Genomic DNA, 16,022 nt, shown 5'->3' with positions numbered 1-16,022 from the left:
GGTCTATGGTTATGATGCTGAGACCAAGGTTCAATCTTCACAATGGGTCGGGAAAGGTTCTCCAAGACCAAACAAAGCTCATCAGGTCAGGTCAAATGTCAAAGCCATGTTGATAGTTTTCTTTGACTATGAAGGATTAGTTCATCATGAATTCATGCCTCAGGGACAAACTATTAATTGATGCTACTCTTGGGATGTGTTGCAATGCCTGTGAGACAATGTGAGAAGGAAATGGCCTGAAATGTGACAAGACAACTGATGGCTTTTGTTTCATGATTATGCACCCGCACATTCATTCCTGTTGGTGCATGACTATTGCATAAGAAATGAAATCACTGTGCTGCTGCATCCTCCATACTCCCCAAACCTGGCCCCTGCCGGATTTTTTTGATTTAAAAAACTGTAAACCCCATTGAAAAAAAAGAGATTTGCAATGATAAATTAGATAAAAGAAGCTTTGCAGACAGCGGTTCACACGATCCAGCAAGAGGCATATCAAGGCTGCTTCTTGAAGTGAAAACAGAATTAGGAATGGTGTACCAATTGTGGAGGAGAGTATTTCATAGGAGACCATGCACAATAAGTAAAAGGTAAGCACAGAAAAATTTTGTGGACGAAGTTCTGGAATTTTTTGAGCAGGCATTGCAAATGGAATAACTATTATTTGCTTCACACAACACAGGAATAGTTTATTATTTTCTTATACAGTATTTTCATAAAACCCCACTATTGATAAAACAGTTGCACTACAGTCACAGATACTGAACAACAAAACAGATATTAAAAGTCATACTCTTAGAAAAGGCAGGTAATGCATTTACATTGACACAGTCATTCTAGCACTTCATCAAAGAATGCTTTACTCACCTCTGAAGTCATGACATAACAATGAACCTTTATGACTTCATCCTGTTTCGTTGATTTGATTGCTACTTATCCTTCCTCATAGGCCTTCAACTGGTTCACAAGAGGACCATTTCTCAGTCCAGGCTGAGACAATTGGAATGTGTGACAGATTATGCTCCCAATGAAGGGACGAGCAACCGCTCTGCCAGGATGATCTGTAGAATACTGGAACTCAGAGGATGATGCAGGAGCAAATAGCACCTTCACACTTCTAGGAACATCTTTTTCTGTTGAATCATTGCTTAGAGTTGTTTTCCTATAATGCTTAGGCCACCATGCATCCACGTTAATGGTGTCAGTTCCATCAACCATTTTTATTGTAACATCCCTTTTTGCTTTAACAATGGTTGTACAATATTCTTTTGGACTGTAGTTTCTGCTACAGCACTTTATTGTTTCTTGAAAATACAAAAATCTCTATTGCAAGACAGGGAGGAATGACCTCTAACAGGGAAGCAATGAATAATTTCCATGAATAATTATCTTCAACCAAACACATGCAGAAACAAATAAATGAGTGATTCTTATTCTGACCTGGATACACATCTGAGTACAAGTGAAGTTTGTTCACGCCTGGTTTAATTTCATAGGTGAAATAGTCCAATATGAATGCCTGCCCTTAAAAATACATGTGTATTATGGAACTATTGTCTTGGAGGTTGTGTGTAGTAAATACATGTACCCATAGCTGCCTTACATAGAATATTTCCTGAACTGTTAATGAGGTAGACATAAATTTTACATGTGGTCTAAGGCAACACAGACTATATCATCATACTGGCAGGGTTCTGAGCATGATTTCATAGAGGAATAAAATTTGTAACTTCTGTGCTTGTGAATACTTGGCTCACTTGCTGCTGTTAGTTCAACATTTTGTGATAAGTGCGTGAACTTCATTTTGACTTGAAGTTCCTTGCAGATACTGCAAACATCTATTTGGTGTCTATCAAATCTGTAGTAAAGTTCTTATTGAAATAATTAGCATAAAAATATATTTCACTTCAGGATTAGGTTGTTCCTCGCAAAATAAATTATGCATTTTTTAAGGTTCAGCCTTGCATCCAAGTAATTTACTTCTTTACCCCATAATGAGATGTTTTGACAGAAAACTTGCAAATGTGATGCTGAATTTCAGTGCAGATTTCATGTGATATAGCAGGCATGTTCTTACTGAATCCTGTCTTGTCCACTGCAGCTTAGTAATCTTGAATACAAGATTCTGCGTTACACTATGTGGAGCATAATTTCTGTCTGTGAGAGCCTCAGTGAGACCCTTGACATATTTGGAGAGGTACTGCTCATCACTATAGATGTGATGACCACAGGTGGTGGGATATTGTTGGTGGTTGATAGATTTGATGTGGATGGAGGTACTGACGTAGCTTTCTGTGAGGAGGAGTTTGACCTCAGGTAAGGTGGGTTTTTCTGCTGAGGAGAAACAGGTGACTTGCATGAGTAAGAAGGTGTTGAAGTTCTGGAGAAATGTGGATAGAGCATCCTCACCATCAGTCCGGATCATGAAGACATCATCACTGAATCTAAACCATGTGAGGCATCCAGATAGTAAGGATTCCTCTAGATGGCCCATGAATAGAACAGAATAGGACAGTTCCATGCATGTGCCCATTGTGTTATGATGGATTTGTTAGTTGGTGATGCCTTCAAAGGGTAAGTAACTGTGTGCGGGGATACAGCTGGTCAAGATGAACAAAAAAGGAGGATTTGGAGATTTTGAGTCAGTTGGCCATTGGGGAAGGCAGTGTTCATGGTGGCAAGGCAGTGGGGATTGGAGACTCTAGTGTTGAGGGAAGTGACATCAACAGTGATGAGCAGAGTGCTGGATGGTAAAGGAACAGGTAGTGTGGATTGTCGATAGAGGAAATGATTACACAGTGTCTTTTATACAGGTTGGTTGTTTATGGGTAATGGGATGAAATATTCTCTCTGTAGGGGTACTGTATTAAGCCACAATAGGGAGTCCTGTGTGGCTGAGGCTGTCTATTTTAGGAAGTATGTAGGAAGTAGAAAAATAAGGAAAGATGGAGGGTGATGAGGAAAATAGACTCAAGGAGAGTTGTTGGGATAAACCTAGGGATCTGAGGAGGGCATAGTGATCCTGCTGGATTTCTGGAATGAGATCACTGTGTCAGGGCTTGAAGGTGTACATGTCTGACAGCTGACGGAGCCCATCTACCATGTAATCCCTACAGCTAATAATGACAGTGGTGGAACCTTTGTCAGAAGGTAAGATTATAAGGATGGGATCAGTTTTAGGTGGTGGACTGCAGATCTCTCTGTGGATATGAGGCTGATTTCCATATTAAAGAATTTGTGAGGAAATGATGGTGACACAAGGGTTGATGTTAAGAAATTTTGGAAAATTATCTTCAGATGATTCTGGGGGAGTGGAGGTGGATCACAGTTAGATGGAGGAGTAAACTGAGTATGGCAGGGTTCAGTATTGGTTTTAGGTTGAATCTGATCGGTAGGGTTGATGGTGGAAATGTGTTTCCACTGTAGGGACCAGGAGGAGGAGAGTAGGTCTTCAACAAGATCAACATGACTGAATTTTGTAGTGAGGCAAAAGGTAAAGCCTTTGGAAAGGTCTGATACTTGTGCAGGTCTAAGGATTTTGGAGTGCAAGTTTGTGGCTGTGTTGTGGATCTGTTTAGGTTCTGGGTTCTGTAGGTTGGTGGGAGGGAGCTTCTAAGGGTGTGGCATATATAGTAATAAAATTCTGCATGGCAGATTTTGGTGCCTGTGAGAAATGTGTAGGTCATTTATGGTGGCTTTTGTCGTCATGGTAATCCAAGGTGGAGTATGAGGTGAACAGATTGGGCAGGTTTTTTGAGGTGGCATTGGGCATGCTCCTCTAGTTCCTGGAGGGCAAGGGTCTTGATCTGGGAGATACGCTGCTGGAATTGGGCATTAGAGAGCAGGAGGATTTTATAGATGGTAAACAAAAGTAGTTCTAGGAGACCTGGGATTCATTTATTTGGTTTTGAAGAACTAGATTATTGAGAGCTATGAACTGATGGAATTTGAACAGAGGTGGTCAATGCCAAGTCATTTGAGACGGTTCCATGATTTAGGCAACAACAAGTGAATAGTATGTGGAACTGGGTTCTGGCTAGGAATAAGGAAACTTCCTATATTAGTGGAGATGGAAAGAGGAAGGTTTATATTGGAATAAAAAACTCATAAAATGTATGGAAATCTCAAAAGAACACAGAAAAGATGAAACAAGAAGGAAACATAATGAGAAAACAATGATGAAATCAGAGGAAGTATAACAAAAAACAAGAGAAAACAAAATATGTGATGTGATATCAAAAGAAAATAAAAATAAATGTAAGAGAACTGGGCGGGGTAAAGACAGTGGGTAGAAGTGAATGGAGAGAGGGGACGGAGAGTCTAAATTGATTGCAAAGTCAGTATGGTGTAAGTGTTAATATAGGGATGGGGTCTGCTAGATACGAGATGTGAGAGCATGTATGGTGCAGGTAGGACCAGGAAAACAGATGAAAATATCCAGGGGTAAATAAGGATGGTAGGATAAATTTCGCGCATGGATATATATTTTGTCTACATATGATGAAGGTCTTAATCCATTAGCTGATAATTTGTAGCTGTCTATTTTTCAGTATGTCTGTCTGCCATTTGTCACCTCCTGTAGGTGGTGTGCAGCAATATTGTTATTATTCCATCACAGCTTTTCCATTGTTCGTACAATAATTAGTTTATGATGTGTGATTTGTAAGAGTGTTATAAAAGTAACTAATTGTTCCACTAATTTGGCTAATAAAAGTAACAATAAGTTTTTTTTTGTAGATTTATTGAACTTCGCTCTTTGTTGTCACAGTATTCTGATGCAATAGTAAACCAAAAATTAATTTCAATGCATGTAGTGAAACAGTCCTTTCATTCATGCCTCTGTGATTCCATGACATCATGTGAAGTCATACTTGTGGCCATGGCCAGTATCCATGCATTCTTGGTGATGTGCAGTGTGCTGGATAAATTATACATTTTACTTCTCTACAAACTTAATTGGAAACATTTACTGGCAGACCTGGATTAATTCACTGCTATTACAACCAAATGAGTCTAAATAAGGGTTCCCATCCTTCTACATCTACATTTATACTCCGCAAGCCACCCAACGGTGTGTGGCAGAGGGCACTTACGTGCCACTGTCATTACCTCCCTTTCCTGTTCCAGTCGCGTATGGTTCGCGGGAAGAACGACTGTCTGAAAGCCTCCGTGCGCGCTCGAATCTCTCTAATTTTACATTCGTGATCTCCTCGGGAGGTATAAGTAGGGGGAAGCAATATATTCTATACCTCATCCAGAAACGCACCCTCTCGAAACTTGGCGAGCAAGCTACACCGTGATGCAGAGCGCCTCTCTTGCAGAGTCTGCCACTTGAGTTTGTTAAACATCTCCGTAATGCTATCACGGTTACCAAATAACCCTGTGACGAAACGCGCCGCTTTTCTTTGGATCTTCTCTATCTCCTCTGTCAACCCGATCTGGTACGGATCCCACACTGATGAGCAATACTCAAGTATAGGTCGAACGAGTGGTTTGTAAGCCACCTCCTTTGTTGTTGGACTACATTTTCTAAGGACTCACCCAATGGATCTCAACCTGGTACCCGCCTTACCAACAATTAATTTTATATGATCATTCCACTTCAAATCGTTCCGCACGCATACTCCCAGATATTTTACAGATGTAACTGCTACCAGTGTTTGTTCCGCTATCATATAATCATACAATAAAGGATCCTTCTTTCTATGTATTCGCAATACATTACATTTGTCTATGTTAAGGGTCAGTTGCCACTCCCTGCACCAAGTGCCTATCCGCTGCAGATCTTCCTGCATTTCGCTACAATTTTCTAATGCTGCAACTTCTCTGTATACGACAGCATCATCCGTGAAAAGCCGCATGGAACTTCCGACACTATCTACTAGGTCATTTATATATATTGTGAAAAGCAATGGTCCCATAACACTCCCCTGTGGCACGCCAGAGGTTACTTTAACGTCTGTAGACGTCTCTCCATTGATAACAACATGCTCTGTTCTGTTTGCTAAAAACTCTTCAATCCAGCCACACAGCTGGTCTGATATTCCGTAGGCTCTTACTTTGTTTATCAGGCGACAGTGCGGAACTGTATCGAACACCTTCCGGAAGTCAAGAAAAATAGCATCTACCTGGGAGCCTGTATCTAATATTTTCTGGGTCTCATGAAAAAATAAAGCGAGTTGGGTCTCACATGATCGCTGTTTCCGGGACCCATGTTGATTCCTACATAGTAGATTCTGGGTTTCCAAAAATGACATGATACTCGAGCAAAAAACATGTTCTAAAATTCTACAATAGATCGACGTCAGAGATATAGGTCTATAGTTTTGCACATCTGCTCGACGACCCTTCTTGAAGACTGGGACTACCTGTGCTCTTTTCCAATCATTTGGAACCTTCCGTTCCTCTAGAGACTTGCGGTACACGGCTGTTGTGTTGTGTTGACCCACGAGACTGGCTTAAAGATCTTACTGATTCATTGTCAATAATCCAAGCCCTATAGCAATCCAACTATTTTCAGAAAGATTCTGAGACCTGACCACTGAACTGATGTATGTACACTGCTAACACTTAATACACTGCCTCCAACTGGTTGCTAGCAACTCTAGCCAATAATCACCACAATAACAAAAAGGACCATAGCTCAGCATCAATACGGTAGGAACCACACAAAACATCATTCTCAAATCTGCACAGAAACAAACAAATTTTATTTGGTATCAGTTAATCCAGCCAAATCTATCACTTTTATCCAGCACAACCTCCAGCTAGCTAATGGCTAATGACGTCACACTCTGCTCTCCCTTTTTGTTGAGCAAGTCTATGCTCCCTAATCTACAACACTCACCGAGAAAAAGAGGAAAGTATCTGATCCATGCCTAAACCCAGGAAAGCACTTCAGATTCTCTCTGTATTCCATGCTGCACAAACTAATCAATTAATCACTAAATACTACCTATCTCCAGCTTCAGAAATAAACGATGGAAACACTACCTCTGCTCAAGAGGGCACACAGCTTCTACATCATACAAAGGCGTGCCGCCAACTCACTGATTTTGCTGTTACAGGTTGCTCCATGGAATTATTTTACCTATGAATTTTTCAGCCAATGAATTTTTCAGCCAATCAGTATCAGGAGAGAATGTAAGCAGTTATAGCATTTCTGTTACTTGTTGCTTCATATCACAACTTTTAGAACTCTCTACGCAAGTGTTGGAAATACACTGCCAATCACAGGAATCGCTTGACCTTGTAATGAGCCTAGTCATCTCTGACCGCTACCCATTTAAGAGAATTAGGGGAAAACTGGATCATCAATTCCAGCCTTAAGAAAGCCCCTTTTCTCCAGAAACCCAACTGTATTGTAGACAACAGCTGCAGAAGGACCACATAGTGGCAGCTAGGAAATGATAAATTACACAGCCTCCGCCCCCCTCCCACAATTTCTCAGCTTAAGATATAAATAATATTATTAATGAGCATAATAAAAATCTAGGAGCTGAAAACTCAAGTAGATTGGGACTGGGGTAAAGGAAATCCCAATGGGAATTTTTTAGATGAGACTTGCAGTTCTAATTTGTGGCTACTGGTTGGTGATTTAGAGGTCACATGTACATCTCTTGCAACTGTTGTTCGAAGATGGAATCTTGGCATATGTTTCTAATTTATGTAAGTTTATCCAAATCATACAGCTTCATTACATGATTTATGAAAGGAAAAAACAAAAAAAAAAAAAAAAAAAAAAAAAAACAGCAAGACACTGCCAAAGCATTGAAATTAGGATTGTTAATGATTCATAGAAATTATTATTCAATTGCAAAAATGATGAATAATTGGTGCAGAGTCAGTCAGTACCATTGGCCTGTCTCATAATCCCTATTATCAAATTACTAACAAGTTAATTAAAATGAAAAAAATGAATCAAGTATCTGTTTAAATGCATTGTTGTTGTGGTCTTCAGTCTGAAGGCTGATTTGATTCAGTTCTGCATGCTATTCTGCCCTGTGCAAGACGCTTCATCTCAGAATAACAACCACAACCTACATCCATTTGAACTTGCTAGCTGTATTCATTCCTTGGCCTTCCTCTACAATTTATACCCTCCACACTTCCCTCCTTTAGCATATTGATGATTCTTTCCAGTTTTAGTATGTGTCCTTCTTTTATAAAGTTATGCCACAAATTTCCTTTCCCCCCTATTTGATTCAATACCTCCTCCTTATCAGCTATTTGACCTAGCCATTTAATATTCAACATTCTTCTGCAGTACCACATTTCAAAAGTTCTATCCTCTTCTTGTCTGAATGGCTTATTGTCCATGTTTCACTTCCATGCATAGTTACATTCCATACAAATACCTACAGAAAACCCTTCCTGACACTTATATTTATGTTATATATTAAGAAATTCCTCAATTTCAGAAACACCAATCTGTGTTTAATATCCTTTCTACTTCAGCCAGCATCAGTTACTTTGCTGCTGAAATTGCATATAAGTATAAAGGAATCTAAAAGGATTACAGAAAATGCTTAGTCCGAATTTGCCAAAATAGAAAGCAAGAGAAACTGTTCTCTGCAAAGAGCATCAACAAATTAAATGTCAGTTTCTTCCATGGCTTCTAGTGACAATGTTTCCCAGTACAAACTCAAACTATATTCAATTTCCTACAAAAAGCTCCTGTTCGATTTTTCTCTAGGACTAATAGTTCCCATGTTGCAGGGGATGAAAAACTGCATATTATTAAAAATAGTGTTTTAATTTTGTAAAACTACAGTTTATTGTTAAATAGAAATATTAAGTGTTTTTGCCACATCTAAGTGCAGAAGAATCTTATTAAAGCATAAACTGTGGTCTGGGGATGTAACAGGGTGGAGGTTATAATAATAATAATAAAGATTTTATTGTCTTTAGGCCATTACAGCAATTGACAACGTCAAATGAAGCTACAATTTATAATACAGTGTGATAAGGTATTGACTACTGAAATATTTTAGCTTATATTACAATACCTACAAACTGAAGAGTAAGCAGGTGGTATCCCATTCTCTTTATAGCACTACATCACAAAAAGCAACTACAGGTATTCCACAAAGGTATAACAACCCTTCCACAGATCACCTCATGAATCGCTGATGCAGTGCGCAGACATGCCTAGGGTTGTTCATTTTCAACAAAGTGTGTTAACATTACAGTGAGTATAGATATATATTAATAAAAATGCTAATGCAAGAAAAACATGTGAACAGATTATACATAAATCTTGGCACACAGTTCTAGTCCTCCTGTGTGGCAGCTGTAGTGGTCTTCCGGGTTAGATGGCTTCCACCACCATGAGCACTACTCACCTTTTGGTTTATGGGCAGACTACATCTTGGGAAACACCTTGCATGTATAAAGTTACCCATAGCCAATAAACTAATTATATCCTGGCCACCTCTTTAAGGTATAAGCTACAAATGTTAATACGCACAACTTTCATGGCTAATGTGATTTTTAAGTATCCTACAGTGCAGATTTACAAAAAGAACATTTTAATATGAAGGGAAGAGGTCTAACAGAAATACTCTTTCAGTTAACACATTAATTTATTCAATAAACATATTCATATTGAACAGATTATGAAAGACTGTGAAATGGTTTACAAACTCTATACATATAAATTCTAATTAGTGGTTTCTATCAATTCACATAGCTACTTAACTGAATAATAAAAGTATGCCCTCCTAATGGACATAAGAATCTGAACATGAATCTGAAAGATCATTAAACCCAATTGAAAAGTGTCTGTAAACCTGCTGGTTAACAAACAAGCTCAAACATTCAATACACTCTGTCCACACAGGCCTCAGAATGCCCAAAAGTACCAACTGTATATGGATAAGGAGGGGCATGTGATCAGCACATCGCTCTCCCAACAGTTGTCAGTTTTTGTGACTGGAGCCACTATTTCTCAATCAAGTAGCTCCTCAATTGGTGTCACAAGGGCTGAGTGCACCCCACTAGCTAAGAGTCCTCGGCAGACTCAGACAGTCATCCAACCAAGTGCTACCCAAGCACAACAGTACTTAAATTTGCTAATCAGGCAAGGCCATTGGCATTTTTAATTTATTAAGTGACTATTTATTTGTGGTTGTTAAGTGAGCTTTTCTGTAAAATACGTTGCTATAAACAATCGCTGAGAAGTACTTAGTTTGTGTGATGTTGCCGCTGGCTTATGAAGTGTTGGTGAGAAAGGGATTGGATTGGATTGGTGAATGTGGTTGGTTGGTTGGTTTAGGGATGACAGGGACCAAACTGCAGAGGTCATCAGTCCCGGTGAATGTGGCATCTTGCTCTTGCCTATCATTGACAAATATTGTAAAGTCATATAATCATGTTTCAGTTATTTGGTGGTAAATTAATGAATGACTAGAAAGATATTGCTGTTCTTTCACCATTGTGTTGTTGGTACAATGCTTAAACCACTTCTATCGAAAAACTGTTCCCTATTGTAAAGTGGGATTCACTGAGTGGAGCCACTTGGCACACTCCCACAGTGTAGCTTACAAGGTGAGTGTCAGTATTTCTGATGCAATAGGACTGATTTTTGTTCCAGTAGACTGCTGTAATGCTTTGCTTGATTTAAGCTGAAATATCTGATGTTTCATGTCTCCTCGGGCAGCTACTTCCATTTAGGGAGGGAGCCAATTAAAGCCTCTGGGCCTCTTCAGATGCTTCAATTGCTGCGGCTGCCATCATGCATTTGATACCCCTTATGTTGCAAAAAGTATTCCAGCCATTGGTAGGGGAGGCAATGAAATCATCTTAGTGCCAGCATGTTATCCTTGAGACAGATTCTTCAATGTGGTAGGCAGTTGACAGCTCCAGCTGTTGATCTTTACAGTGTAATAGAATCAAATTTTTTAAAAATGAGTTTAAGTCATGGGACACACATTTGTGGGAAATCGATAAAAACTGTTTAAATCTTCAAATAACTACTTATTTGCATATTTCTTCACATTTTTATCTAATACAATGCAAATGTGAGTCTTTGACAAAAAAAAACTGAATTTTTAATATAATGTTAAAGTAAAGTAATTAATTGTTAAAAGTTGAAAACTGATGCCTTAAAAAGAAACGAAAAATATTCTGAAACCATATACTCCTTTTTATTCATATCTGGCATTTCAAGCAAACAATATGACATGACCAGTTCCACATTTTACAATAGTTATGCACAGTTCTATAACAAAAATCAATACTTCACCGTCCATTTACTCATTGTCTTGGTTGTTGTTCATTACTGGCTACTTCAGAATTTCTTTATAGAAAGATACGCGTTCATCAGGCAGATAATGTTGCAGTTTTCCAAGTCTTTCACTGTTTTGGACTTAATTGGAACCATTCCTGATCAGTAAGCTGGCACAGTCAATGGACCATGGTGGAGTCCCAGAAGAAAAGTGTGACTTATAAGCCCATTGATTGTTGTAGAAGTTCTAAAAAACCCACTCCAATACTATCAAAAATAAAATTTGAAAAAGTGCTGGTAAAGAAACTTTGAGTTTCTTCAGAAATTCTGGTCTTCCTGTAACATAGTGGCAACCATGACTTGCAGTCTAATATCTCAGTAGCAACAGTTTCTTTAACAAGAAATTTAGCTTCCTTCGAGCTTAATCACCTCTGCAACATCGTGTAGTTGTGCTGTTTCCTTGTTTCTTTATTATAATGCTAAAATATCTATTACAGGGCAGAAAACTGTGCCACCTCATTGGAAAGTACTGTTTAATTTTGTTGAATCTATTAGAATGGCTAAGCCATGTCTCCGCAATATCTTTTCTTTCAGAAGTGCTAGTCCTGCAAGGTTCGCAGGAGAGCTTCTGTAAAATCTGGAAGGTAGGAGACGAGGTACTGGCAGAAGTAAAGCTGTGAGGATGGGGCGTGAGTCATGCTTGGGTAGCTCAGTTGGTAGAGCACTTGCCCGCGAAAGGCAAAGGTCCCGAGCTCTAGTCTCGGTCCGGTACACAGTTTTAATCTGTCAGGAAGTTTCAACTGTGACATGTCCAAGGAAAATCATCGCTGACGAATTTTAGATTTACTTTCGCGCACTTTTCGTGTAACCAGTAGTTACATTTGATACATAGAATACCTTTCATCACATGCTTTTCACATTCTCTACATGAAGAACTGTTCATATTTTTGCCTTTTTAACGAGAGAGAAGCGTCACTACAATTTTCTATCGGCGCCATCTTGTCTTATAGAAACACTAGAAGTATTTAAACATAAAATTGTGCCCTTGTTGGTAAGTTAACACTATGAAGATTATGAAGAATGTCTAGGATTTAGGTAACATAATATATTATTCATGTACTAAAACAATAAAAAAGTTGCTACTTACTTGCAAGTGAATGCAGACTTTTTTGCTGGAATACTTTTCCCTCAGTGATTCACACAGGCCTCACCTTGTATACTATCAGATTTTATTTTACTGGCCTTATAACATTCCAATTGATTACTTCTCTTTCACTTTTACGAATTAACACCTTGCTCTCCACTTTTGGAAGCACTCATTGTATGATAAAATACTTGTTAGACATTAACAGCAGCATATAATGCAATGTATTTATAATAATAATAATAATAATAATAATAATATGGTGATGTTTAGAGTATAAATAGATGCACAAATTAATTTGCAATATGATAGACTCGTTTCACATCGTGACGATTTATTGTACAAAATGATCTATGGACTATGAAAGTCGCTAACTAACTGTGTGGAGAACAATGACAACAATGAACAGCAGTCCAAACAGTTACAGCTTATTGTTTGACTGTCAACACTGCCAATAATGCCATCTAGTAGTGTGATTAGAAAGCATTACAACTGTTCAATATCATTTTATGTTGCCGCCTAACAAATTTCGTTTTCAAAGGGGCATGAGTAAAAACTAGTGGCTGTTCTTTTTTAAAGTGCAGGGGTCATTGGCTGATGCCACTATAAAAGTAATACTGTTTTTCATAATCTCATGAAATAGATACTAACTGATGGACTGCAGCCCTTTTAATGTTAGTTGGTGCAGTTAAACTATGTGATCAAAAGTATCCGGATACCTGGCTGAAAATGACTTACAAGTTTGTGGTGCCCTCTATCAGTAACACTGGAATTCAATATGACGTTGGCCCACATTTAGCCTTGATGATAGCCTCCACTATTGCAGGCATAAGTTCAGTCAGGTGCTGGAAGGTTTCTTGGGAAATGGCAGCCCTTTCTTCACGGAGTGCTGCACTGAGGAGAGGTATCAATGTTGGTCGGTGAGGCCTGGCACGAAGTCGGCATTCCAGAAGATCCCAAAGATTCTATAGGATTCAGATCAGGACTCTGTGCAGGCCAGTCCATTACAGAGGTGTTATTGTTGTGTAACCACTCTGCCACAGGCCATACATTACGAACAGGTGCCCTATCATGTTGAAAGATGCAATCGCCATCCCGGAATTTCTCTTCAACAGCGGGAAGCAAGAAGGTGCTTAAAACATCAATGTAGACCTGTGCTGTGATAGTGCCGTGCAAAACAACAAGGTGTGGGATCCCCCTCCATGAAAAAACATGACCACACCGTGACACCACCATCTCCGATTTTTACTGTTGGCACTACACACACTGGCAGATGACGTTCACTGGCATTCACCAAACCCACACCCTACCATCGGATCGCCACATTGTGTACCATGATTCGTCACTCCACACAACGTTTATCCACTGTTCAGCGGTCCAATGTTTAAGCTTCTTACACCAAGGGAGGCATCGTTTGGCATTTACTGGCTTGATATGTGGTTTATGAGCAGCTGCTTGAGCATGAAATCCAAGTTTTCTCACCTCCCACCTAACTGTCATAGTACTTGCAGTGGATCCTGATGCAGTTTGGAATTCCTGTGTGATGGTCTGGATAGATGTCTGCTCATTACACATCATGACCCTTTTCAATTGACGGCGGTCTCTGTCAGTCAACATCGAGGTCGGCCTGTACACTTTTGTGCTGTATGTGTCCCTACATGTTTTCACTTCACTATCACATTGGAAACAGTGGACCTAGGGATGTTTAGGAGTGTGGAAATCTTGCGTGCAGACTTATGACACAAGTGACACCCAATCACCTGACCACATTTGAAGTCTGTGAGTTCTGCAGAGTGCCCCATTCTCCTCTCTCACGATGTCTAATGATTACTGAGGCCGCTGATATGGAGTATCTGGCAGTAGGTGGCGGCAAAATGCACCGAATATGAAAAACGTATTTTTTTGGGGTGTCAGGATACTTTTGATCATACAGTGTATATACGAAGTATCAGAAGCAATAGTAAACTAAAGGTTACCAAATTGAGACTGATGCCCATTTAAAAGTATATGATTCAATATCTCACTTAACAACTGCAAATAAGTACTCTCTCAATAAAGTGACAAAACTCCACTTTATAAACATGAGCTCAGTGAAGTTATTTTGTTCACTCAGAACTTGACGGGAAATGCTGGGGAGATAATTGTTTGTAAACTACAAAGCAAGCAGTGCTCGTAGTGGAGGAAGAACTCTGCAGCTACTGCCCAAGATCACTAAGAATCAATTGCTCACCAGGACTGTAGAGCAATGTGCAGTGGTTTTATGTAGATTCTGTCCATGTATGTTCCTTGGGTTAACTCACATCCGTATTCCAAGTAGTGTTAACACACTCTATGCAAAAATAAACAGCTCTGGGTACGTTTGCACACTGTGTCGTCAATAACTCATAAGCCGAGTTGCGGATGGATCCATAAACCTTCGTGAAACACCTGTAGTTGCTTTTTGTGACGTAGTGCAGTACAAAGAATGGGATTTCAACTGCTTGCTCTTAGTTTGCAGACATATGAAGGGGGTAAGTGCATGACCACAATCCAGCGACATACCTTCCATCACACTTCTAAGCTCCAGCCGCTCCCCCCCCCCCCCTACCCCTTTCCACCCTGTTACACCTCCAAACCACAAGTTATCCCATCCCTTAATACGGTTCTACTGCCCTTAGATGTAGGACACAAATTTAAAATTTGTTCTTAACCAATGTCATTTAACAATAAACATTAATTTTATATCATTCAAACACTATTTTCAATAATCTTCGACTTTTCCAATTCTTGCAATGCTGAGACTAACAGACCTGGAGAAAAAAGATTAACATAATCTTTTTGTGGGAATCTGAATGTAGTTTAATTTTATACTGGGAATCATTTTCGCCAGAAACTACATTTTTCGAGATATTAGAGAAAATCATGGAAAAGAGTGACTTTTCAATTCCCCTTCCCTACTTTCACACCCCAACGATCAGCATTGTTAGTATGAGGGGCGTTAAATAAGTAATGCAACATATGTTATTCTGCAAGCAGGTTGGTTTTATTCGGGATTCCAATACATCATGTTATTCCACACTCTTTTGGCTATAAAACCTATTTTTTAACACAATTTCCATTAAATGCAACGGCCTTACGTCACCTTACTAAGAGGGAATATAAGCCCACATGGTACCACTCTACTAGTCGACGTAGTGCTAACGTGTTGCTGCGTCAGTAATCTCCTCATCATCCACATACCGATTCCCGCGGAGCGCATCCTTGATGGCCAAACAGTTGGAAGTCTTCCGTTAGGTGGCGAGGAAACCAGTGAACACACAGCTTTGGCTTTGAGTAACCCAACTGGTGGATGAATGTGTCGGCACTACCAACAGAGACGTCCAGTTAAGCAGTGAGATGTTTGATTGTGATCTATCGATCACCTCGAATGACAGTGTCCTGATGTTCCAATATTGCAGGAGCCACAGCTGCGTACAGACGGTCGGCATGTGGGAGATCGGACAGGGTTGCGCGACGTTATTGCGATTGTGATAGACGCCTCACCCAACTACTCACTGTGCTTTTGTACACTGCAAGGTCTCCATAAACATTCTGCAAGCACCTATGAATATCTGCGAAACTCTGGTTTGCAACTGTCAGATGATAACAATTTTCACAACAGTGAGTGTCGCG

The sequence above is a fragment of the Schistocerca americana genome, chromosome 4 (assembly GCF_021461395.2).
Source record: "Schistocerca americana isolate TAMUIC-IGC-003095 chromosome 4, iqSchAmer2.1, whole genome shotgun sequence".
NCBI lineage: Eukaryota > Metazoa > Arthropoda > Insecta > Orthoptera > Acrididae > Schistocerca > Schistocerca americana.
The sequence above is the reverse complement of the archived record's forward strand: the minus strand, read 5'-3'. Positions refer to the sequence as shown.